Source organism: Ursus arctos, unplaced genomic scaffold, assembly GCF_023065955.2.
Source record: "Ursus arctos isolate Adak ecotype North America unplaced genomic scaffold, UrsArc2.0 scaffold_5, whole genome shotgun sequence".
In the NCBI taxonomy this organism is placed as follows: domain Eukaryota; kingdom Metazoa; phylum Chordata; class Mammalia; order Carnivora; family Ursidae; genus Ursus; species Ursus arctos.
The window spans coordinates 40,376,519-40,401,305 of record NW_026623067.1 but is presented as its reverse complement, the minus strand read 5'-3'; the positions used below and the strand labels follow the sequence as shown (position 1 = coordinate 40,401,305).

The following is a 24,787-nucleotide window of genomic DNA, read 5'->3' as shown; positions in this document are numbered from 1 at the left end:
AGGTTCCCTAGCCGCTAACTGTTGTCAAGAATCCTTCCTTAGTCGACACATGTCTGACATGGTGGAATCTTTCTTTCATTGCCTGTTAAATCTAGCATTTGGAGCTCGAAGTCATCCCTCATCTATCTACTATTACATTCCTCCATCATCCATTCAGAGAGTGAAATACTAGGAAGCTTTTCAAAATGAGATTTAAGATCTATGTTTACTTAGGTGAAGAGATTTGTTATACAGTTAAATATTAAATGAAAAAAATGCATGTTATGAAGCAGTCCTATGGTGTGATCTCATTCCTGTAACAGAAGATGTGAACTTGTATTATCACATACCCGAAGGTCTGGATGGAAGCAAACTCAGGTAATGATTAAGTCCTTGGACTTTAGAGTCAGATCGACATGAGTTTAAATCCATTCTCTGCTTGACTGGATGACCTTCGGAAGGTTGTTTAAAATTTCTTACTCTCGTTTTTCTCCTTTAAATGAAATGCAATGAAATTTGCTTTCTGAGGTTATGAGGAAGATTAAGTGCTGGATATGTGTGAATCACTTAACACAGTGCCTGGCCCATAATAAGTGGTCTATAAATGATACCCACGATGATGATACGTGAGAAGATACAAAAATTTCAACAGCTATTATCTCTGGATATAGACTGAAGAATGATTTTTACATACTTCTGTAGTCCCCATCCCTACTTTAGTCAACCATTCTAATGTGTTAACATGTACTTTTTGTATATGCATATTATAAAATAGGTGTTTTGTAATGTGATATTTTAATTCTGTGAAACTATCATCATCTCATCTATAGTAATTCTGTCATTAAGCACTATGTCTTTAAGATCCATCCATGCCTACCTCTAATTCATTCCTTCTCAATGCTGTTTAGTACCACAGAGTGCGTGTCCTCAACATTTTATCCAACAGCTCTCTCAGCAATTGGACTCAGCTTGCTTCTGACTTTCCACCACTACAAATAACATTGCAATAAATCTCCTCGAGCACAGCCTCTTAAGGATCCATGCAAGATCTTCTTTGACATACATACCTAGGGGTAGAATTGCTGGGTTTGGCATATGTATATTCTTAATTCGACTGAGTGGTGCCAGATGGTCTCCAGAAATGCTGCAGTAGTCCTTCCATAATGATGACATTCCTTGTATCCCCACCTCCCCACCAGTCTAATAAATATAAAGAGTTAACTCATCGTTTTAATTTATTTTTCTTAGATTACTAAGGATTTGAGGCTTTATTTCTCTTCATATGTTTAGTTCGTCACTGAAGTTTGCTCTTCCGTAAAGTGCCTGTTTGTATTCTTCACCTGTTTTTCTATTGGTGTCGCTGCCTTTCTCTTGTTGATTTATAGAAGTTACTTGTGTGATTCATTTAGTGAGGTCTAGACATTTTAAATATTTTTCCAATAATGCCTTCTGTGTAATGTGTGCAGGGGGTCTTGGAACAGAAAGGCTTAATGTTGACGGACTCAAAATTATCAGTATTTTGCTTTATGATTTGTGGTTTTGAAATCTTGTTTGAAAAGGTTTTCCTTGCCCTTAGGTCGCCGAGATATTTTCCTGCATTATGCTCCATTAACCTTTATGGTGGCACCTTTCCGCCTTAGGACTCTAATCCATGTGGAGTCCACATTTGTATGGTATGTGAGGCAAGGATCCAGTTTTATTTTTGTCTCTATAGTGAGTCAGTTTTCCCAATGTAAGCTGCTAGGTACTAACTCGCGGTATCTTTTTCATCATATTTAAATTTCCACATGTACATATGGGTCAGCGTCTGAGCTCTCTCTCCTATTTTATTGGCCTATTCATCTGCTTTTTGTACCAGTGCACCACTATTTTTGTTACTATGGCTTTGTTTTGTGTTTTCATAGAGATGGCAAGCTCCCTCTCTATTTATGCTTTTAAAGCTTGACTTAGCCATTCACAAACTTTGTTAACTTGTCTCTGTCAGTTAATACAGTAACAGATTTATCCAAATAAATTTTAAAGTAAGATGTTACCATGTCCTCAGAAACATCTAGGTAGAATTTTTGTTGGGGTTGTACTGAATTTATCAATTAAATAAAAGAATTGATGCCTTTATAGTATAGTATTAACTTGTGTCATGGAAAGCATAGGATTTTCTTCATTTATTCAGATCATCTATTATGTCCCTTATTAATATTTTAAAGTTTTCTGTTCTTTCTGTTGATACTTTATTTTATTACTATAATTAACTCTTAGATATTTAATACATTTCTTGAGAGTGGGAATGATGTATTATTATTTATTCTATTTTCTGATTCACTGTTGCTAATGCTAAAAAAAAAAAAGATCGACCTCATATTCTGTGATCTTACTTAGTTCTCTCACTGGTTCTAATAGTCTGTCTCCTGAATCTGTTGGTTTTTCTAGATAAAAGATTATATCACGTGTAAGTGAATATAGTGTCATCTCTTACCATCTCTGTTAGTCCGTTCTCACTCAGTTATGCTACAATAACAAACAATCCCCAAATCTCAGTGATTTACAACAACAAAAATTTATTTCTCATTCATGTAACACACTGAATATGTGTTAGCTGCAGCTCTGCTCTGTACATTTTCTTGTTCTCGGATCCAAGCTGAAGGTGCAGCTCCATTCAGGACCACATCATTCTTGTAGCAGAGGAAAAGCTCAAGGGTGTCAGCTCGTCCACACAATGGTCGTTAAGCTTATGCTCAGAACGGGCACATGGTCAAATCCATTCCTATTCACTGGACGAAACAAATCCCATGGTCAAACCTGATGACAATAGGTTTAATGTTGACGGACTCCCAGAAGAGGGCCCTGCAGATGACAAGGCATTGGGCAGGAAGTGCACTCTCTCTTGTAGGTAAGGGAGTAGTGAATAATTGTGAACAAGAGTATAATCTACCACCCCACCAACTCTCAGTCTTATCAGTTCTTTGTCTTTTCTTTAGCTTCAGCCAAGGCCGCGAGTGGTAATAATGAGCATCCTCATCTTACTTTCATCTTGAAGAGAATGAATCTTAAGTTTCTCCAACAAGTGTGATACTTAATATAAAGAATCTTTGTCAAGTTAAGGAAATTTCCTGCTACTCCTAGTGCTAGGAGTTTTGATCGTAAATTTGTGTCAAATCTTATCAAATGTATTTTTATCTGGATTGATTTAATCATTTTTCCTCATTAGTTTATTAATACACTAACATTTTTTAAAAGATGTTATTTATTTGAGAGAGCAAGAGAGCACAAGCAGGGGGAGCAGCAGGCAGAGGGAGAGGGAGAAGCAGGCTCACCACTGAGCAGGGAGCCTGATGTGGGACTTGATCCCAGGACCCTGGGATCACAGCCTGAGCCAAAGGCAGACGTTTAACCGACTGAGCCAGCCAGGTGCCCCACTACACTAGCATATGTAATAAATTTTCTCTGTTGAGCCATCCTGTATGTCTGAGATAAACTCTAAATCTGACATATTATTTTTAAATCTACAGTTAAGTTAGCCAATATTTTACAATTTCTGAATCCATGTTAATAAGTAAAAATGGCCAATTATTTTGTCCTCCCTAACTTTGAATAAGGCGATGCTAGCCTTGCAAAATGATATGTATAGATTTTGCCCTTTTCCTATTTTCTGAAAAACATGTGAGGTAGAGATTAGTATTCCTTAAAAATTTGGTAGAACTTTCCAAAAAACCATCTGGGCCTGAAACTTTTTGAGAAAAATAGATCTTTATCACTTCTGATTATTTAATACACATTTGATGTAGTCAAATTCTATATTTTTTCTCTATCAGTGTGGCATTTCACCTTTTTTTTCTAGGAATTTATCCATTTTATCTAGGTCTTCAAGTTTATTAGGCTATATTTGATCATAAAACTCTCTATTATGATAGATAGAAATATACCAAAATGTTAGAAATTATCACCAAGAGTAGGATTAAAGATAATTTCTTTTTTTTTTTTTTTAAGATTTTATTTATTTATTTGACAGAGAGACAGCCAGCGAGAGAGGGAACACAAGCAGGGGGAGTGGGAGAGGAAGAAGCGGGCTCCCAGCGGAGGAGCCCGATGTGGGACTCGATCCCGGAATGCTGGGATCACGCCCTGAGCCAAAGGCAGACGCTTAACGACTGCGCTACCCAGGCGCCCCTAAAGATAATTTCTATGTTTTGTTATGTTCTGTGTTCTTATTGCTATAGTCTGAATGGTTTACGCTAAGATTTTGCTTTTATGTAATCAGAAACAACTCAGGCTTTTCCTCTTTTGAGTTGAAATTAATCCATAAACTTACTTCATTTCAGGAGTTATTTTCAGACATCCATGCCCCATCAGAAGGAGGCATTTGATGAATCCTTGGGCAGACTTGCTTTCTCAGGCACTGAATTCATCTCTAAACAAGGAGAAAGGATTTCCAGGGGGAAATCATAACCTGTACATGGCCCTGAATCTCCCTGTACACGTCCAACGTTTTCTAAGTAATAATAATGAAGAGGCACTATCTGGCCCTCTTGGGTTTATACCAATTTGTTTTATATAAAAGGACATTTTAACATAGCCAGCCATGGGTACATTTTTTTTTTTCCTATTTGCAATCGACCTCTTGGAACATCAGTTGTTTGTTCTGCTTTGCCTTTTTACTGCCTTTACTCTCCACTTGAGTATGGGTTTTATTAAGCAGTGTATATTTCACTTAGGCCTCGAAAATGTACTTTTTGAGGAAAAAGCTTTTCTTGGTATTTTGCAGTGAGTGATGACTTATTTCTGTTTGGTCTTTAATATGTGTTGTGTGTGGGTCCTGAGGATTCAATGAAGCTATTTTCTTTTGAAAAGCTGTCAGAAAATACAAATTAAATCCAGTAATTGAATAGACACAGCCGAACAGGTTGAGCGAGTTCACATTCATTTTAAAACAAATGAAAAAGAGGTAGAGTATGTGTAGGGAGGGATTTTTACCATCCTCCCCTGTCAATTAAATGTCTTCAGTTCTCTAGGGAAATGTCTACAGTTTATATGTATATCCCAGAATGATAGATTCTTCACCCCATCTTCATCTTTCATTCATACCGAAATAATTCTAGGCACATCGGTACTTTTTCCTGACATCAATAAAGGAGACCACAGGATCCTGCAGTGAATTAATTTGGGAGGGACTAGGAATCACACACACAAAAATTTTTTTTTCATTCACACAATTCTCTGCCCTCATCTTCAAAAAGAGGAGAACATGGTTTGAGAACTTGGCACATGGCAGATATGCCCTCCTCATCATTGGATGGATGGACAAGAATATTAAGGGAGAAAGACACTGAAGGCATAGACCCTGGCTCTGCCAACTTAAAGCTGGGTGACCTTGGGCAAGATACTCAATCTCTCCAGCTTGAGTTTCCTAATATAAAAAATGAGGCTAATAACAGCACTTAATTCATGTGGTGGCCATAAGGACTAAGGGAGATAACAAAGTAAACCATCGTATTTTATATAGTTATGTATATAACCTTGGTTTGTTTCCCCACTAAGCTGTTAGCTTCATCAGGGCAAGAAGCTTTGTTGGCTTTGTTTGCAATAATATCTCCAGCAGCTAAAATTGTACCAAAATTATAGCAGGTCCTCAACAAAAGCTACATTTGTTGATTGAATGCTGAATAAAAAGAAAAAGCATTTATTTTAGCAATTTGAACTAGATATGTTCTAGTTATGTTCTAGATATGTTCTAGTAGGTGTTTAATGAATAATACTATAATGACGGTAATTATAGGCAGTAGAAATGGCGTTGCGGACGTGGCTGGTGGTGGTGATGATAGAAGACTGCAGTGGTTAATTGCAAAAGCCCTGGGAAACAGGCTGTGTGCATTTACTTCTGGAACATTAGTATGGACTATGGCCTAGATCTCACTTCTGTCATCTGTAAGATGGGTATAATAATACTGTCTACTTTGTAGGGTTATTGGAGGTTGAAATCAGTTAATATTTTAAGCATATTTAGAACAGTGCTAGCTATTACTCTTACATCAACTACTTGCATCATTAGTCAGTAACTGCTGTTAATTCCTTTAATTTTAATTTCCTTAATTTTAAGGGAAGGCATTTAGGGAAACAGCCTCATCAGTAAAGTACTATGTGAAGGAAAGAAAAATCATCAAAAGAATGGAAGATGCAATTTTAAATGGCCAGTAAGTAAATATAAGAAGTTGCCTACCTAACAAGTAATCAAAGAATAGTGATAAAAACAATGAAAAACACATTTGACCCATTAGATTGGCAAAGATGAAAACACTGATAACACCCAATATTACCAAGGGTTTGGAGTAACAGGCACTTTTGTACATAACTAGTAAGAATATAAATTGGGACAATTCTGGGGAATTTAGCAATATATATCAATATTCTTAAAAGCCCCTTGTCCAAGAAGTGCCAGTTTTAATAATTTAGTCTACAGGAATAATCAGACTAGTGTTTTATAATACTTGTACTTGAATTATAATCACAGGTTGTAGTAATGTTAAGTGTTAGAATTTGCATCAATATGGCAGGAATGTAAATGTAATATTTTTTATCCATGCAATGGAGTATTCTTGCAGTCTTCACAAAGGATCCATGTTTGTTGGCATGGAAAGATGATTGTGTTGTGTTGTTATGTGAAAAGAAATCCTATTATAGGACAATGTGCGATTACATTTTATTCTAAAATGTGTATGTGTACACATTGATAAAAGCCTATGAATATATATCTCAAATGTTTAGAGCTTTTAACAGCAGTTACCTCTGGATTATAGAATTACAGACGTCTTTCATTTTCTTCTTCATATTGTATCTTCTGAAATTTTTACAGGAAGCATCTATTACTTCCCTAATGGGAGAGAGAAGGCAGTCAAAAGGCCATATCCACATGGAAAAAAAAAAGAAACTGATCAAGTGTCTGAATAATTTGACCACTAATGTCAACCAAATTTAAAAATTCTAACTCCAGAGTCAGTTCCCTGATCTAAAACAGCAGCAGCTAAGAACTAGTAACCACTTAGTTACCATTTCTGTGACCATTATTAGTCTTTACTCTGACGCAGATGGTGGTGTGGTGGAATGTCCCAGGGCATTAGGTGCCACGACTCACCTAAAATAATGGTGGAACCATGCATGGTCAAAGGGTGGACTGAGCCAAAATGATTTGAGCACCTTCAGAGAGGGCAAAAAAAATCAAATACCTTCTAAGGGGATAAACTAGCACAAAGGTGCACTGTCTTCTTCAGGCGCCATTTTCACTAACATCTCCTCTCCCTTGGAAAATTTGTTCATTTGTTTATTTAATCCACTGGTTTCCAAACTTTGGTGCATCAGAATCACCCAGAAGGCTTGCTAAAACACAGGTTGCTGGGCCCCTCCCTGAAGTTTCTGATAGATCTGGGGTGATCTTGCGTTTCTAACAAGTTTCCAGTTACTGCTGATGCTGATAATCCCAAGACCACTTGAGAACAACGGGAATGACCAGCCTGCATATCACTAATACAGCCATATGGATTATTCCCTTTGAAAAATCACTCTATTGCTAGAACGAAACTAAAATCATAAATCAAGTTTTATATTGCCCAGAGTGCCCAGAGTCTCACTTCCTCTCAAATCACAGTGTTCGTTTTTTTCCATTCCCTTCTGAACTTTGTCCATCTGCACATTCATTTTTTTGTGTTGCAGCAATAATAGATAAACGTATGGAAAATCATAAAGTTTTCCCGTATTATTGCAGGGTATGTTCTCCTTATCTCCTCCAGCTAACCACTGACAGCCAGGTTCTGGTATAAATCTTTCCACAGCTTTCTCTGGGCTTATATAAACATATATGAGAAATGGTATAGAGAAGTGGTCAAGAGCCCTGGCTGTGATCCAGATGAAAATTCTGGCTCAACACTTAGCAGTTCGATGTCCCCATGCATCTCAGGCATTAGAATCATTCTTCTGTAGGATCGGAATAATAACTGTACCTCCAATCAGGTTATGTGAGATTCAAATTACTTCACATAGGAGAAACACTGAGCAGAGTTCCTGGCATACAATCAGTAATAAACATAAGCCATAATTGGGTACATACCGAGTTTATTTTATTTTATTTTATTTTATTTTAAGATTTTATTTATTTATTTGACAGAGATAGAGACAGCCAGCGAGAGAGGGAACACAAGCAGGGGGAGTGGGAGAGGAAGAAGCAGGCTCATAGCGGAGGAGCCTGATGTGGGGCTCGATCCCGTAACACCGGGATCACGCCCTGAGCCGAAGGCAGACGCTTAACCGCTGTGCCACCCAGGCGCCCACATACCGAGTTTATTTTTACATACATTTCTCTGGATCTTGTTGTCTTCACAGCCCTGAATCCCTCCAGGTCAGATAGAGCTCTAGCTCTCCAAAAGTTGGATAATTTTTATGATAGCATGGATGCACCCCTACTTAGTGAGCCATTCCCCTTAGTGATGGGCATTCTGGTTGGTTCCAGAGTTTTACTGCTACAAATGCTGCAGCAACAGCAAGGACAAGCACTCCTTGTCCCCATCAGCACTTCAAAGCACCCAGTTCTGCCCTTCCCCTTTGTGCAGAAACCGCCCCTTGCCCCTGATCCCTCCTCAGACAGGGATTTCCTCCGTGGGTCGCCTCCACTGTCTACTCTCTTCCCCAGTCCTTCCCTTGTCAGTCTGGCCAAGCTGGAGTAGAAACCGCTCGGAAACCCAAAGAGGACTGGCTAGCCACCGAGATGCTGAAGCCAGAGCACCTGAGACTCTGTCATCCTCAAGTCCTGCTGTGGCCATGATTCCCACAGTGGGAACTCAGGCAAGACCAGCAGAAGCATGCCAGGAAGCCATTTTGACGGTGAGGTGGGAACAAAAGTCACGCAGGCCATTAGTTTGTGGAGCTACCCTAGACGGTTGAATGCACGGCCTCAAGAATAACTCCAGCAGCCAGAAATTTAGCATGTTTTAGGAATTAACCACCAATAATGACACCTTGTATTGGCAGAGGGACTTACACGTTCTCAGAAGATTCTCTGGGCTCTGTGATGTCATTAAGGGTTTTGCTGCTGAGTTAAGTGTCCCTCAGGGCCCAGATCAGCTTGGCTGTGATTCAGCTGAGCTCTTGATGTTTGCTGAAATACTAGATGCAGCCACCTGTGAGCCAGGAGTTTGGTGTTGGGAGGGAGTTTAAAGTGCTGCCTTGTAATACCTGTGAGCTCATCCAGCTCCCCGCCACCCACCCCCCGGACATGGGAACTAACAGCTATTGAGCCTGTATGTGCCTGGCACTGTTCAGATGTTATCTGACACTTAATCCTCCCTGAAACCCAGGAATGATTATCACCATTTTGCAGACAAGGCCACCGAGACTCAGAGAGGTAGAGAGCACATGGCCTGCGGTCACTTAGCTGGTCAGCAGAGCTGGACTTCAAGCCCATGTGACTAAAATACTGGGTCCTCCCCAGCACACACACAACTAAACCACAGAAACCCAATCTTTACAAAAAACAAGAAACTATTTCTAAAAGGTAATAAGGAGGGGCGCCTGGGTGGCACAGCGGTTAAGCGTTTGCCTTCGGCTCAGGGCGTGATCCCGGCGTTGTGGGGTCGAGCCCCACATCAGGCTCCTCCGCTATGAGCCTGCTTCTTCCTCTCCCACTCCCCCTGCTTGTGTTCCCTCTCTCACTGGCTGTCTCTATCTATGTCGAATAAATAAATAAAATCTTTAAAAAAAAAAAAGGTAATAAGGAAAAAGCCACTTTCCCATAGTTGATGAGGATCGAATAGATTTGAGTATCAAACCTATTTAACAGTCCTCTCAGATCAGAAGCCAAATTATGTGTTACCCTCCGACCAAGCAGGTAGTTGTCAGTGGGACGATGGCACGAGGGTGGCAGCCGCGTCTTTCATTTGTTGACTGCTCGGTGTGCAGCATGCACTCTGTATGCTCGGCACTTGGACTTCTCGTGCTGACTCTTCCCATCCTGACGACAAGCCATGTGTGTTATGTTGTAAGGCACAAAAACATCCAGCCCAAGTGCCTGCAGCGAGCATGCAGTGGGCCTGAGAGTTGGCCCCGGGCCCCTGACCACCGAGCGTGTGCTTGCAATCACGTCGCTGCACTTTGTCTGACACGGGGCACTGGCACAAGAAAACAGACCCCGCAAATACTCCACAAGTTTCCCCCATGCTGACAGCCGTTCTCAGATTTACGTGTTCCGTTCTGCAAGGCTCAGACGTAGCTAGACACTTGGAGTTAATCATTACCTGTCACCATTTATCTGTGCTGTTCATTGTCAGCGGGCACCTGCAGACTTCAGGACCCATCGCCCTCGGCTCTCCGCCACTTTTTTTTCTATACGGCCATCATGTTAACAGATGAGCTCTCTCGCTAGCAGAAGGCCGTTTCTGTGAACTCCAAGATAATATAGGCAGGTGCTCGACCTAAATTAACGGGATAATTGCCTCGAGTCCTTTCAGTCATTTGTCATCATGGGCTTCCACACAGTTCAGACAAAAGTCAGTCATGGCTAAGATGACACTGTGTCCTCCAAGAAATCGAAACAGAGCAGAACTGAACTCTGCCCAAGGCCCACCAATTCCCAGAACCTGAAGTGGAGATCCCCATCCCCCACCCCTGCATCACCTCCCCTGACCGGAGCAGAGCTGCCCGCTTGGTTCCCCAACTGCTCACCTTACTCTCAAAGGTCATCATCACAGCGATGTGTGCCTGCTGCGCGCCGGCCGATTGGCGGCAGAGCACATACCGGCGGCTCAGCGTTTCTGCTTGACTTGACAGCAGGCTTTATGCAAGTGGAATTGAGTTCCTATGGGCAAAGTTACGCACAGGCTCCACTCTTTTCCTGCTGGAATCAGAGTGAGAGCCACCTATCACCTCTCGTGAAGCATCACTTTCACTTGGCACTTTGTGAACCATGCCTTCACCGAGGTGGGGTAGTTCTTAATTCTGCCTTTTACCAACCTGTGCTCTGGAGGTGCTGTCTGCGGCAGGGGTAGGCAAGGCGAGGGGAGAAAAAGGGCAAATACAGTGGAAGCTCACTGTATTTGCTCCACCCCTCGTGGAGAGTCATGGTGGGGATTAGCATTAATAAAGGCTCTGACGGAGCCTGCTGTAGAGACACAGATAAACTTCCTTTTACCCGTTTCTTCCCAGTGTTACTTGAGTACCCACGTCTTTGAGGATGAGAGTTCATATGGCTATAAAACCACATTCTCCCGAGTGGCCGTGGCCCCTGGATTCTGGGGTAATGAAAATGAAGAAGACAGCATCCTAGACCAGTGGAATAGTAGGAATTGCATTGACTTCATGGTGCCTCACCCCCTTCTTGAGAGTCGTAGGACATCCCGACCCAACAGTTTTCACAAAGCTCCAAAATGAAAACCGCCCCAAGTCTCTTCCACCAGTTGCAAGCTATTGCTAACATATACCATGGCTTCCTGCATCATGACGAAGTTGGGGAGAAGGAAGAAGAGCTTGTAAAGAGAGACTGCAACTGCTGGCCTCTTAGGTCTCAGCTCATCTGTTAATATTGCACATGGGCCAAGGCCACACTCCTTTGGACCCTTACTAGCTTTCAGAATCCTGAATTTACATAGAGAGGGCAGCATACATTCTTTACCTCCTCACTCTGACTTACAGGATCCTAAAACAAAGTCCTGAAGTCTAAAGATATTTGTGTAACAGAAATAGTCTAACACAACTAAAAGAGAAGAAGCTGCTGGGACCATTCACAGCCATCCTGGCAAGGATTAAAGATGGGAAGGAAGGCTCAGAGTGGTCTGCTCCTTCTAAGTTCGCTGCTAATTCTCGTTCTGTCTCCGACATCTGTATGATTAATAACATTAGAACTCAACAAATATCCATGGACACCTGACAGAGCACTAGTGTTCCACAGAACCCAGTTTGGGGAATGTTATTTTATATTATCCAGGCCTTCTTTAGAGACAGAATGCAAAGAAGTCTTTCATTTTGAAACTTATTTTTAGTTCTACAAGTAATACACGTGACTCGATTCTCCTTTTAGAAAATTAGGACATTGCAAATAAAGCTAAGGTCTCCTTCAACCACTATCCTCAATTCCAGTCCCTTCCCCTTCTTCTCAGATGTAATGAGAGTGTTTTGTCCCCTACTTGTATATATACCACACCTCCGCACGTGTGTGCACACACACATATTCATAATTTATATAAAATATATAATATGCGATTTTTTTACATTAATGGTATACTGTTTGCAACTTGTTTTTTTCATTGCAAAATGTGTGTGGGAGATCTACCATATTATTGTATATCTAGTCATTCCTTTTAAATGCTGTATGGCATCTCATCTTCTGCTTCCACCATAATTTACTTATTTCCATTCTGTTGGACCTATAGAGGTCATTTCCACTGTGGGGCTATTCCAAGCCATACAGTGCTAAACATCCTCATTAATGGTCCCTTGAGCACAAGCAAGGGATCTCTAGGGTAGATACCTGGTGATGTTACTGCTGCTTCCCAGGGCTCATTTTCATTTTCAAATGTGCTGCCAGGCCATGAGCAAAGAACATTCATCTGCAAGAGAGTGTAGGGAGGGTATCTCCGCAATGACTCAAGAAAGTCAAAAAGGAGATGAAGGAGGTGGGTGCATTAGCTGCTTTTGAAAAGCCTCTGACATTTGTGTACAAGCCAATAGCCCCCAAATCCCATCCACCGTCAAGATTAAAGCTATGGTGACTTTTTCTCAATCCAAAGGCTGCCTTCTGCCTTCCTGAGCTTTCTTTTTCCCTTCTACACTGTCCTTGGTATTCCACTTAAGCTAGTATTCTGGTTTTTTTGTTTTTTTGTTTGTTTTTTAATGATTTTTTATTATATTATGTTAATCACCATACAGTACATCCCCGGTTTCCGGTGTAAAGTTCGATGATTCATTAGTGGCGCATAACACCCAGTGCACCATGCAATACGTGCCCTCCTTACTACCCATCACCAGCCTATCCCATTTCCCCACCCCCCTCCCCTCTGAGGCCCTCAGTTTGTTTCTCATAGTCCATAGTCTCTCATGCTTCATTCCCTCTTCTGATTACTCCCCCTTTCTTTATCCCTTTCTTCTCCTACCGATCATCCTAGTTCTTATGTTCCATAGATGAAAGAAATCATATGATAGTTGTCTTTCTTTGCTTGACTTATTTCACTTAGCATTATCTCCTCGAGTGCCGTCCATGTTGCAGCAAATGTTGAGAATTCGTTCTTTCCGATAGCTGAGTAATATTCCATTGTATATATGGACCACAACTTCTTAATCCAGTCATCTGTTGAAGGGCATCTCGGCTCCTTCCACGATTTAGCTATTGTGGACATTGCTGCTATGAACATTGGGGTGCATATGGCCCTTCTCTTCACTACGTCTGTATCTTTGGGGTAAACACCCAGTAGTGCAATGGCTGGGTCATAGGGTAGCTCCATTTTTAACTTTTTAAGGGACTTCCACACTGTTTTCCAAAGTGGCTGTACCAACTTGCATTCCCACCAACAATGTAGGAGGGATCCCCTTTCTCCACATCCTCTCCAGCAATTGTTGTTTCTTGCCTTGTCTATTTTTGCCATTCTAACTGGCGTAAGGTGGTATCTCAGTGTGGTTTTGATTTGAATTTCCCTGATGGCTAATGATTTTGAACATTTTTTCATGTGTCTGTTAGCCATTTGTATGTCTTCATTGGAAAAGTGTTCGTATCTTCTGCCCATTTTTGATTTGTTTATTTGTTTCTCGTGTATTGAGTTTGAGAAGTTCTTTGTAGATGTTGGATACCAGTCCTTTATCTGTAGTGTCATTTGCAAATATCTTCTCCCATTCCGTGGGCTGCCTCTTAGTTTTTTTTGACTGTTTCCTTGGCTGTGCAGAAGCTTTTTATCTTGATGAAGTCCCATAAGTTCATTTTATCTTTTGTTTCTCTTGCCTTTGGAGATGTGTCGTGAAAAAGTTGCTTTGGCTGATGTCGTAGAGGCTAGCTAGTATTCTGATCTGAACCGCTCTAGAATGTGAGTGTGCACACACGTGGGTGAGGAAGACAGACATATCATCATGGAATGTTTACTGTTGAATGTTTTATCGTTGAGTTCTCTTTTTTTCTTAAAGATTTTATTTATATGACAGAGAGAGACAGCCAGTGAGAGAGGGAACACAAGCAGGGGGAGTGGGAGAGGAAGAAGCAGGCTTCCAGGGGAGGAGCCCGATGTGGGGCTTGATCCCAGGACTCCAGGATTACACCCTGAGCTGAAGGCAGACGCTTAACGACTGAACCACCCAGGTGCCCCCATTGAATTCTTTTTAATAGGAAAACTGAAGAACGCTTTTATTTAGTAAGAAAGACATAGGTAAATGACAGCCAGTTGCCAGTTCATATACTGTAAAATAGAATATATATATACCTCACAACGATGAATTTTCCCAAAAGGTGATAGATTTGCACTAAAGAACAATAGGATATTTATAAGCAAGATAGTGATCAATTTGCATCCAATTAGTCTTTCCAAGCTCAAGAACATTTGAAACCCCAGACTTAAGTGTAGACGTAAAAATTGTAAGCACACTACTTTAGATGCATGTTTCCTTCAACATCTAAGTGCAGGGGTCTTGAGACGGTGTGTTACGTGGTGGAATTCTAAAGAATCGGAAGGCGAAAGATAGACAGTTACAAGTGCTGAAGACCCAAGTAGACCCAAAAAGATTACTGACTTCTTGAATAATATGGTCCTTTCAGTCCACCCCATACCAGCCCTTAATGCTTCCAACACCCCCACGTCTCTGATACCAAACTAAAATAGGAGAGTAGAATTGAGAGGTAAAAGTCCACCACTGAAATTAGAACAGGGGACTTTTGCAATTGCACCCTGGAGTATAATTTCCTGGAGGGTGGAAACTTTTAAGATTTGGTAATAGCAGTCAAAGAGACAGGAACAATGCTTTATGACTCACACCCAGCCAACAAGGATGGAAAACAGTATAATTTGAGGGGCACCAAAGGGCCTAAAATATGACAATGTATCAGCTCCTGAAATTCCCACCATTAACTTCACTACCTCAGGGCTTCGTAGACATGCTCATGATGTTTTTAGTATTACTCTTTAATTTTGAAATTAATACATGCACAAGATTTTAAAGAAAAAAACTAACATCACAGAAAGCGTACAATGAAAACTAAACTCTTTCCACTTCCTTGAGCCTAGAATTCCATACCTCAAAAACTATTAAGGTTTCATAAGCTGTATATCCTTCCAGAAATTGAGTAATGTATATTAGATAGATAGATAGATACATAGATACATAGATGATAGATAGATAGATAGATAGATAGACAGATAGACAGACATATATGTATAGATGATTGTGCATAAAAGTTCTTCAAACAAATAATATCATCTTTTTCATACTATCTTTACCTTACTTTTTTACTTAATACATTTTGGGCATCTTTCTAAATTAGCATTTTTTTATCTTCTAAATTCTTCTAAATAGCTATATGGTATTTCAAAGGTCCCTGCTCCCTCTAAATGTGCTATAGTTTATAAATACAGTCCCTAAATGATGGGCATCTGAATAATTTTAATTTTTTGCTATTATAAATAATACAGAATTCAACATCCTCAAACATATCTCATTGCGTATAGGAGTAACTATATCCATAAGATTGTTTTCAAACAGTGGAATTGCTAAAGCAGAGAAAATAAACCATTTTAAATTCTGAAAACATTGCCAAATTTCTGCTGAAAAAGCGTATGCCAATGGTGTAGAAGAATGCCACTAATCTCCCACATCCTCACCAGCACTGAGTTTTATCAAACTTTGTAGTGTTATTAATTTCATTTAAAAATGATTTATTTTTATATCACGTTTGTCATTTTAGTAACTCATATTGCTTGTTTTGTGGTCCTTGTATTATGATGTGATTGAGCATCTTTTCATGATTATTAGTTACTCGGTTTTTTTTCTGCAAGCGTCCTCTTCATAATCTTTGCTTATTTCCTTATTTTTCTCTTTGCACAGTGAATGGTACAGCCTCTAAGGTAGCTTTTGTCACATACACAGCATGTATTTTTTCCTAGTTTATCATTTATCCTTTTACTTTGCGACATTTCTTACGATAATAGTATTTCATTTATGTAGATAAATCTACAATGCTTTAATAACTGCTAGAATATATTCACTCTAGTTCAATGTTTGATGATCTCTTCTTTTTCTGACTTTTGGAGCACATGTGATTCTTAGCATTTATTTGACACTTAACTTTTACTGAGTTGTTTGTTAGCTAATATGCGTGTGGGGTGTGTGTGTATGTGTATGTATATTAATCCCTACAACTAGATTAAAACCATCTTGAAAGCCTGGAGGAATGAAAGGTTCTTTTTCATTCCCCAGCCCACAGTGTCCAGTATCTAGAAATGGGAAATTTAGACATGGGGGGGGGGATTTCACATTAGAGCACTGTTAAGAAGCATGGAGAGATGGAGGGCCAAATTGACACAATGACCTAAAGAAGGAGTAACAGATTTCCCAAAGAAGGTATGAATGAGTCTCCAAAACCAACCCAGTCTTCTTCTACCCTCTGCCTGGAGTGAGGAGAGTTCTTAGTGTTTTATGATCTTGCCCCCACCACCCACCTTCCCACATTTATCTTGTACCATCCTCCTCCCTGTTCTTTGTATCCTGCACCCTGGCTTGCTTTCTGTGATTCAAATATGCGCCAGGTTTGCTTTTACCTAGGGTCTTTGCCTGGAATGTTCTTCCCCTTGATTTTCACATTCCTAACGTCTCTTGTCATTCAGACCTATGGCAGACTGGATTTTCCAAAGTTGGCCACATCAATATGTATCCTACAATCTGAGGTTGGTACTCCTCCATCAGGAGGTGGGGTCTATGTTGCTCCCTGTTGAAACTAGGCAGATCTTTATAGTTATCTTAACCAACAGAATACAGTGGAAGTGACACAATGTGACTTTCAAGGCTAGGTCCTAAAAAAATAATACTGCTTCCACTTGACTCACTCTCACTTGGGACACCTGCCCTGGGAACCCTGCTATCACACCGTGAGACCAGGATACCTGGAGAGACCCCATGTAGGTGTGCCCGGAGCAGTCCCATTTAAGTACTCGTCTGACAGCGAGCATCAACCGCCAGACATGTGCTTGAACAAACCCCAAAATTCTTCCACGCCCCACCTTCTGGATCTTCCAGCTAAGCTCCAGACATTGTGAGGCAGAGACAAGCTGTCTCCACTATGCCCTCTCAGAATTCCTGACCCAGAGAATCCCAGGAACATAGTAAATTGTTGTTTTAAGCCACCGAGTTCACTGGTGATTCATCACGCAGCCATAGTAACTGGACTAAGACATCAGCTTCAATGACCTCAGAGAGGTCTTCCCTAACCTCCCAACCTAAAGCTGTGATCTGCTTATCGCATCACCTTATTTAATTTTAGTCCTCTGTGCAGTACTCCCTGCTGGTTTCCTTATTTGTTCTGCTGGTTTGCTTAGTGTCTGCCTCCCCCCACTAGAAAGTGAGCTCCACGTGCACAAAGGCCCTAACCCTCTTGCCTACCTCAAAGTCTCAGCACCTACAACAGTGCCTGGCACATACTACGTGATCACCAATATTTGCCAGACTCATAAATGAATTAATCAAGTGTTCCTGGTCAGATTCTTTCATTAGACCTTACGTTTGCTATTTGATTTAACAAACTTTTACTGAGAACTTCCTCTATTCTTAGAGCATGTGTTGTAGTTTCCTTTCCTGTGGCTTTATGTGTACTTCAAAGAGTGGTTTAAGGCAAAGAGAAATAAAAATATGTAATAACCAGGAGATACATATATGACATTTTTTTTAATTGGGCTGATAAAAGACAGAGAGGGGAAAAATAAAATAAAGGGAAGTAAGGTGAACTCTTTGAAAATTAAAATAGAAAAAGGAAGAAAAAGAGCTTGCCAAAGAAAGCGATGGTTATCAGCCACATGCACAACTGAATTCTACCGTTGTGATATGGTTTGTAGTTTCTTAAAAACAGTGTAATCCTCTTTGTTTATTCAAAGAATACCAGCATGTTGGTCAGAAAATTCATTAGATGATGTGGGAAAATCCAGCTCTCTGAAATCTGATTCTTTATGGTTGGATAGAATGTTAAACCAAAAACCTTCCCTTTTCCCCTACTTATTTACCACTGTTTACCCTAAAGGGGTGAGATTCAGTGACCAAACGGATGGAAGCATGGAAGAGCCCATAGTCTATAAATAGAATTCAGGCTTTTTTAAAAGCTTGAATCTAATTGCTCTTAGCAGTTGTTCATGAAGTCAGTCTGGTTTAGCCAGTTACCTGGAAAGTTTCTTCCTGAGATAGTGAGTTTTAGGGCATCTAAAAATGTCTTGTTTCCTCCCTTGGACAGCACATTTATACTTTTGTTTTCAAAATCTAAACCACCCTTGCTATTTTATAAAATGTTGGAGCCAATTTAACAGTTCCATTGGCCTTTAAAGAAAGTATTGGAATCTCAGAAAGGAGCACAGAACTAGAATATTATAAAGAGTTGCTAGGGTGATATGTATTTTTTATGACATCCTTGGGAAAATGAACACCTTAACAGCCATGAACTTGCAACTTGCTTGTGCCTATTATAACTTACAGCGTACAGTGATGACTTCTTGTCACTAAAAAATGTTCAAAGTTTCTTGGCTAAAAAAAGCATAGGAGATGAGATATGCCCTGTTTGAAGCTAACTATTCCTCTGGAATAATAATATAATACATAACAAATAAGGCTTTCCAGAGGATGGAGAATTAAAATGAAAGATGTGAAATCCTCTCCTCTTCCCTGCCATCCGACGCTTAAATATTACTCCGTGGCCCTTCGTTATGTACCCACTTAAAATACCCAAACTGATATTATTTGCAACTGCCTACACCTTTCCTTCTCATTTGGCATGTATTCTGTAATTTTTATCTTGAATCTCAATTTGGCTAAGATTCTTCGTGGCCCTCTCCTTAAATATAGGTTGAAAGAAGCGAATTCAAAGACTACAAAATAAAATCACTTACCCCTCTCAGTCCTCACCTCTCGAGTCAAAAGACAGCTGGGACACTGATCTGATAACAGGACTTGACTGATCATTAGAGTATGTCTTAATAAGACCCAAATAGTAGATTCAAGTCTTCCCATAAGTTAATCTTACTTAACTATGCAGGATGCCTCAGAATACTCCTCTAACCTTTCTTCATGCCCTTGATGGGAAGGCAATTAAATCAGGAAGATATGAAAATTAGTCAAAAAATAGCAATATTCATTACATAGCCATTGGGAAGTTCTGCTCCGACCTGCATTCACTGTTAGGTTAGGCCAGGTCTCCGTGTCGTCTTGTGAGTCGGATGTCAAACAGATGGCCCCTGGGTAGGAGCTACCAAACCAACGGTTGGTTTCCCAACCCTGGCACTTGCCTCTCTGCATGAAGGCTGAGTGGGAGCTAGTTAGATGTCTTTTACTAGCAAATCTAGTCACAAACTAAATTTTCTGCCTTCAAAGTTAATGTTCTTTAAATGTTCCAAAGCTTTTAGCCCAAGTATCCCCGATTATGTTCTAACTTTCCCTTCCAGTTCTTTGCCTGCTCTATTTTTACACAATAATTATGGAAAGTTTGTTCCAGGAACAATCAGAAAATAACCCAAACCCAATCAGCCAAATAACCACAATCATCATCATCATCATCATCATCATCATCATCATCATCATCTTTATAAGAGGGTGGCAAAGGCCAGCCTGGTTTTAAAAGAACAGATTCCAGCAAGCTTAAGATTCTTGAGAGTTCCCTCTGTGTTAAACTGAAACTGAAATATGCACACTCTCCTTATTCCTTTTACCAAACTCCATATCCTAGCTCAAGAGAATAAGCTTTCAGGAGTTTTTTGGAACAACTTAAATGGCAAGTTGAAAATCAAATAGTTCTGACACAACCGTGATCTTGATGAGTTAACTGCCAATGTATATACCATATGGATGAAATTCTTCCTCAAGTGCATGTGGGTGTGTTTAAGGGTAGAGCACTTGGGGCAAAATGCATTTCAAGCTTTTCAAAAACCCATATATTTACAAAAATCATTTGATGTACTTTTCTTTTTTAACTGATTCCAAATCTGGCCTATTTCAAAGGCAGAGAGTTCCTGGTCTTTCTAGGCCCCTTCCCTCTCTTGTTTCTATATAAGCATGTTCCTTCCTATTCTCAGAGGGAGAAAATGTCCAAGTCCAAAAACCCAGACTGTATACACACCCTCAACTCTACAAGGAAAGCATCAGACTGGAAAAAAGAGACGCTGACATTCAGTCCCAGGGGACTGGCTAATGGTGGGTTACCCTGTTCAACTCTAGCAGCCCACCATGGCTCTAGGATGTTCGGTAGCCATACCATGCTGTCAATCATGTGGAGCCTAGGGTCAAGCTTTCTTTCATGGACTGCCATTAAGCCAAGTTTGCCCTATCCCAAAATGTAACCCATCCCTGACTTCTAAGTTTAAGTGCAGGAATATATAGTTATCTTCATGAGCCTTCATCTTGTTGACTTTGATTTATGCTTTAGTATTTTAAGATTATTCTGAATCCTAATTCAGTCAAACGCTCCAGTGGAGTTACATTATACAAGGGGATTTGGGTCTAACATCAGTGTATTTAGTGTTTAGTCTGCTATCAGTGGTATTCTAGATAAGGCTCAGAATCCTTCTCAAATAGTGTCCCAACTCCTGCTACCCATCAATCTAGTTGGCACTTGAGATTAAATCTATTCACTGTGCCTGCTTTAGATGTTCCCTTTTCTCTTCATTAGAATTATTCACAGTGGGCAGTCAGAATTACAGTCTTTAATATCTACATGTCTCTTGAGCTAGATCTATTTTAGAATTTCTGCCTATGACAAGCCTACCCAAGTCATTTGAAAGCTATCTTCCCAAACCCTGGGACACACATATGGGTGCCTAGAATCTCCTTGCTTAATGGCAGGGTCACTTCTGCCAAGTTCTCATCCTTTCCACGAGACCACTCAGTGGTCTGTTGCTCATAGGAAAAACAATGGTAGCCTCTTGTGGTTTTTTCCATATTTTGACTAGTAAAATCAAAATAAATAAACAATTTATCAAGTTATATGGGGGGGGGAAGGCAATAGAACAGTAACTATGGTTGCTATTGATACCAAACCAAATGGAAAACGTGGAAAATACCTTCCTAATGACAGATTATATAGACCAAAAACAAGGGAGTACTGCTTCTACTTTTGCATTCCAGCTAAGAGTCTCATCCAACCATGTGTCAGTAACACCTGTGAAATAGTTCTGGCTTTCTTATGTTCTGATGTCCAATCGATTTCATTCATCACCTCTAAGTATTTGCATACAGATCCTAAATTTAGCAAAGGCACGGGTTTTTTGACTTATTCACTTCCACCACCCCAGTGCTGAGCATGTTACCTGACGTATAGTAGATACTCAATAAGTATTTGAAGAACGAATGAATCTGAGATGTAAACAATTACTCCTTATTGTTTGTTCCTGAAAAGTATTAAGTTCTTCCTCTATCATAGCTTTTACATAAAAGCGATTTGAGTAAGAATGAACAAGTTGCTATATTTATTGAACTTGATTTTCTGAATTTGGTAAATCAAAAGAATTGACTTTAAAGCAAAAGTAGGAGTTACTGATTTCCTATCTCCCTCACATCTCTCCCTACTCTTAATCTTAAAACACAGTACACACACACACACACACACACACACATGTACACACACACACACACTGGAGTAACAGACACAGTATAGAGAACTTGAGAGTGTAAGAGCGTATTTTCTTCAGTAATAGAAGTGGGTTTGCATGCAGGACTATCTACATTGCCCCTTCCATCCCTCTTGTATCCAAGAATACTTTCTGCTAACTGGCTAGTGTGTGTTAGGCCTGCCAGTCAGCCCTGGAATCAAAGAGGAGCAAAGTGGCTCCCATAAAAACACAATCATCAGATTAATCTTGCTTGGCCGGGTACCAGTCCAGCTAACCATCCATTGACAATCTCATAACCTTCTGCACTCATCCAAAACAAACAAAACAGTGCCTGATTCCAAAAGGAAGAAGAGGGGAAAATGAAATATGTCTGTCCCATTTACCTTTCAAACAAAAGACAAAATGTAAGCGAGGGTGTAATATGAAAAGCATGGGTTTGGTAAGATCACAGTAGCTAAGTCACTTTGGGTACAAAGTGTATATTTTTGAGTGTACCTGGTGCTTTCAAATCAGGACATCATAATAACTGAAAATTATAGGGCAGTGATGGAGCTTCGCGGCTAAGAGCACAGCCTTTGAAGTTATGCAGACCTGAGTTTCACTTCCTGTTTGGTCACTTTCTTTCTGTGCACCTTGAACACATTATTTAAACTCTCCGTGCCTCAATTTCCTCAGCCACAAAGGGGATGCTCACAGTTTCTATTTCACGGGGTTGCTGGAAAAATGAAATGAGATAACCCACGTAAAGTGCTCATAAAGTGCCTGGCACAGAGAAACACTTAATAAATGTTTATTTTTATAGCTATGATTCTTACATTAATCCAAGAGGAATTCATTTGGCAGGAAGGTTGATGGACAGAGTAGAAATAGCACAGAAGTGTCTTATCACTGAGAACATAGCCTTTCTGAGAAATAAACTACCCAGCAGGCCCAGTCACTAATTACAATTCATTAGAGATGAAACAGAGACAAATATGCCATTGTAAGAACCGGGATAAAGAATTGCTAATGAGGATTGAGACAGTGGTTTGAGGAAGAGAAAAGGCAAATCAGTCTAGTGTGCTGTGGACAGAGCCTCTGGTCGGTTCTCCCAGACAAGAACATACTGTGAAAATCTTCACCACTCCACCCAAAAGCTGAATCGGAGTCCTGAGAAGCCAAATCAGTCTGATCATACACGTGCCTGCCTTTTGGTAGCCAAAAACATGGCGCGCAGGGAGGTGACATTTTACTTGCAAACTGACTAAAACCCTTTCCTGGACACGCTATGAGGGAGGGTCACGAGGTATGCTGTGCTAGGGGGTCTCCATGGTGCCTGAGGTCCAGCGTCCACTTTGGAGGTCCTGGCAGTGGAAGCTCACGCCGCATACAAGTCTACGTTTCATTAATGTCTTTCACTTGAGATCCTCCGGAGACCAGGTGACCAGGCCCGGAGCTCATGGAGCCCACAGCCTAGTGAGAGAGTGACCGGCCTGCGTGACAGTACAGGGTGATGGGTGCCCTGGCAGGGATAGAGCTCAACAAAGAAACAAGTAATTAGCCTTGGGGTGAAGAGTCTGCTTAGAGAAAATATCTAGAATGTGGCGTGAAGAATGAATAGGGTTAGAAAGGCAGTAGGGGCCAGGGTGGGAGAGCAGGAAAGGAGGGGTGAGCACGGGCAGAGGTCCAGCGGAAGAGCGAGAGCGTGGCATATTTGAGGGATTAAAAAATGGTCTGTGCAGCTGCAGGCAGGGAGCATGGAGCACATTCATTTTTGTGATGGATATCCAACATTAATTTGCACTTACTCTGTGCCAGGCCCTCTGACAAGCGGACCCATTATGAGTATTAGCTCATTAAATCTGCACAGCAATCCTATGAGCTGGGGACTGTGGTTCACCTCATTGTACTAATGGGGAAATTGCAAATGAGAGAGGTTAGGACTCAGATATTAAGACCTGAGTCCAAGGCCTCACATCCTGTAAGTGAGCTGGGTTTTCTCCCTGGGGCCGCCGGCTTGAGCATTCCACACGCTTCCTGCTGCTCCTCCCCCGGCACAAGGTCCTGCCACTGCTGGCCAGCTCGCCGCACAAGTTTTAAGACACAGGAGATTGGAGAGTGCTTTTGTTTAGGTGTGTGGTTTGCCTCAAGTTAAATCAAAATAACCTGTCCCCCCCCCAAATTCTCCAAATACGTTTCTCAGTGACAGAAAGTATGACATAAGTTTTTACTTACATATACACAATTTTTAACAGGTTTGACCTCTGTGGATTCTCAGTTCTTGCAGTCTTGATTGCGACTCTTTTAGAATCCTTTGGGTGGAAAAATGGCCTCATCTGAGAGGACTGGTCAGTCTGGGACTTGGGCAAACTTTCTGAGTGTGCCTGAGGCTGGATTCTATCCAAATACCAGGGGAAGCTCTGAGGTAACCTTTTGAGAAAAAATAAAAGCCACTGTAACTTTTCTACACACGACAGCCAAATGGAATATTGGTCCTTGTCGAAGTCCAACAGCACCTAGCCTAATGCCTTGCACCTGGCCGATGATTGAAAAAGTACTGGGAATTCGTGACTAGATAAGAGCATGGATAAATAAATGAAAGAAGTTTCTGTTGTTTATGTGTCTCTTGGCTTTCTCCTTACTATGGGGTGTGACAGTATAAGGAGAAATATTTGTGGCTAGGGCTAAAAGGTGTAAGAACAGCTACAACTCTATGACCACAGAAGTAATACCATCTTGAAGAGATTTTTGCACACCCACATCCACAGAAGCATTACACACAGTGACCCAAAGGGAGAAGCCACGCAAATGTCCATCCACATATGAATGGAAACACAAGATGTGGTGTACACATACAATAAATAGTACTCAGCCTTAAAAAGGAAAGACATTCTGACACAGGCTACAACATAGATGAAACTTGAGGACATTATGCTGAGTGATATCTGTCAGTCACCAGAAGACAAATGCTCTATGATTCCATTTCTAGGAGGTACCTGCCATAGACACAGTCATAGAGACAGAAAGTAGAA

At 40.7% G+C, this 24,787-nt stretch overlaps 1 long non-coding RNA gene across 2 annotated transcripts; it reads right to left on the bottom strand.

The window, feature by feature from the left end:
• Nucleotides 1-2,298: 2,298 nt before the first annotated feature.
• LOC113254954 (uncharacterized) lies at nucleotides 2,299-24,135 on the bottom strand. 2 transcript variants are annotated; one of them, XR_007190500.2, is made up of 4 exons: nucleotides 23,991-24,135; nucleotides 6,755-6,841; nucleotides 4,286-4,384; nucleotides 2,299-2,747 (listed from the first exon to the last, which is right to left on the bottom strand). It is a non-coding gene; the product is annotated as an uncharacterized LOC113254954 (long non-coding RNA). The 2 variants fall into 2 exon arrangements; XR_003316022.4 differs by lacking the exon at nucleotides 4,286-4,384.
• Nucleotides 24,136-24,787: the final 652 nt, after the last annotated feature.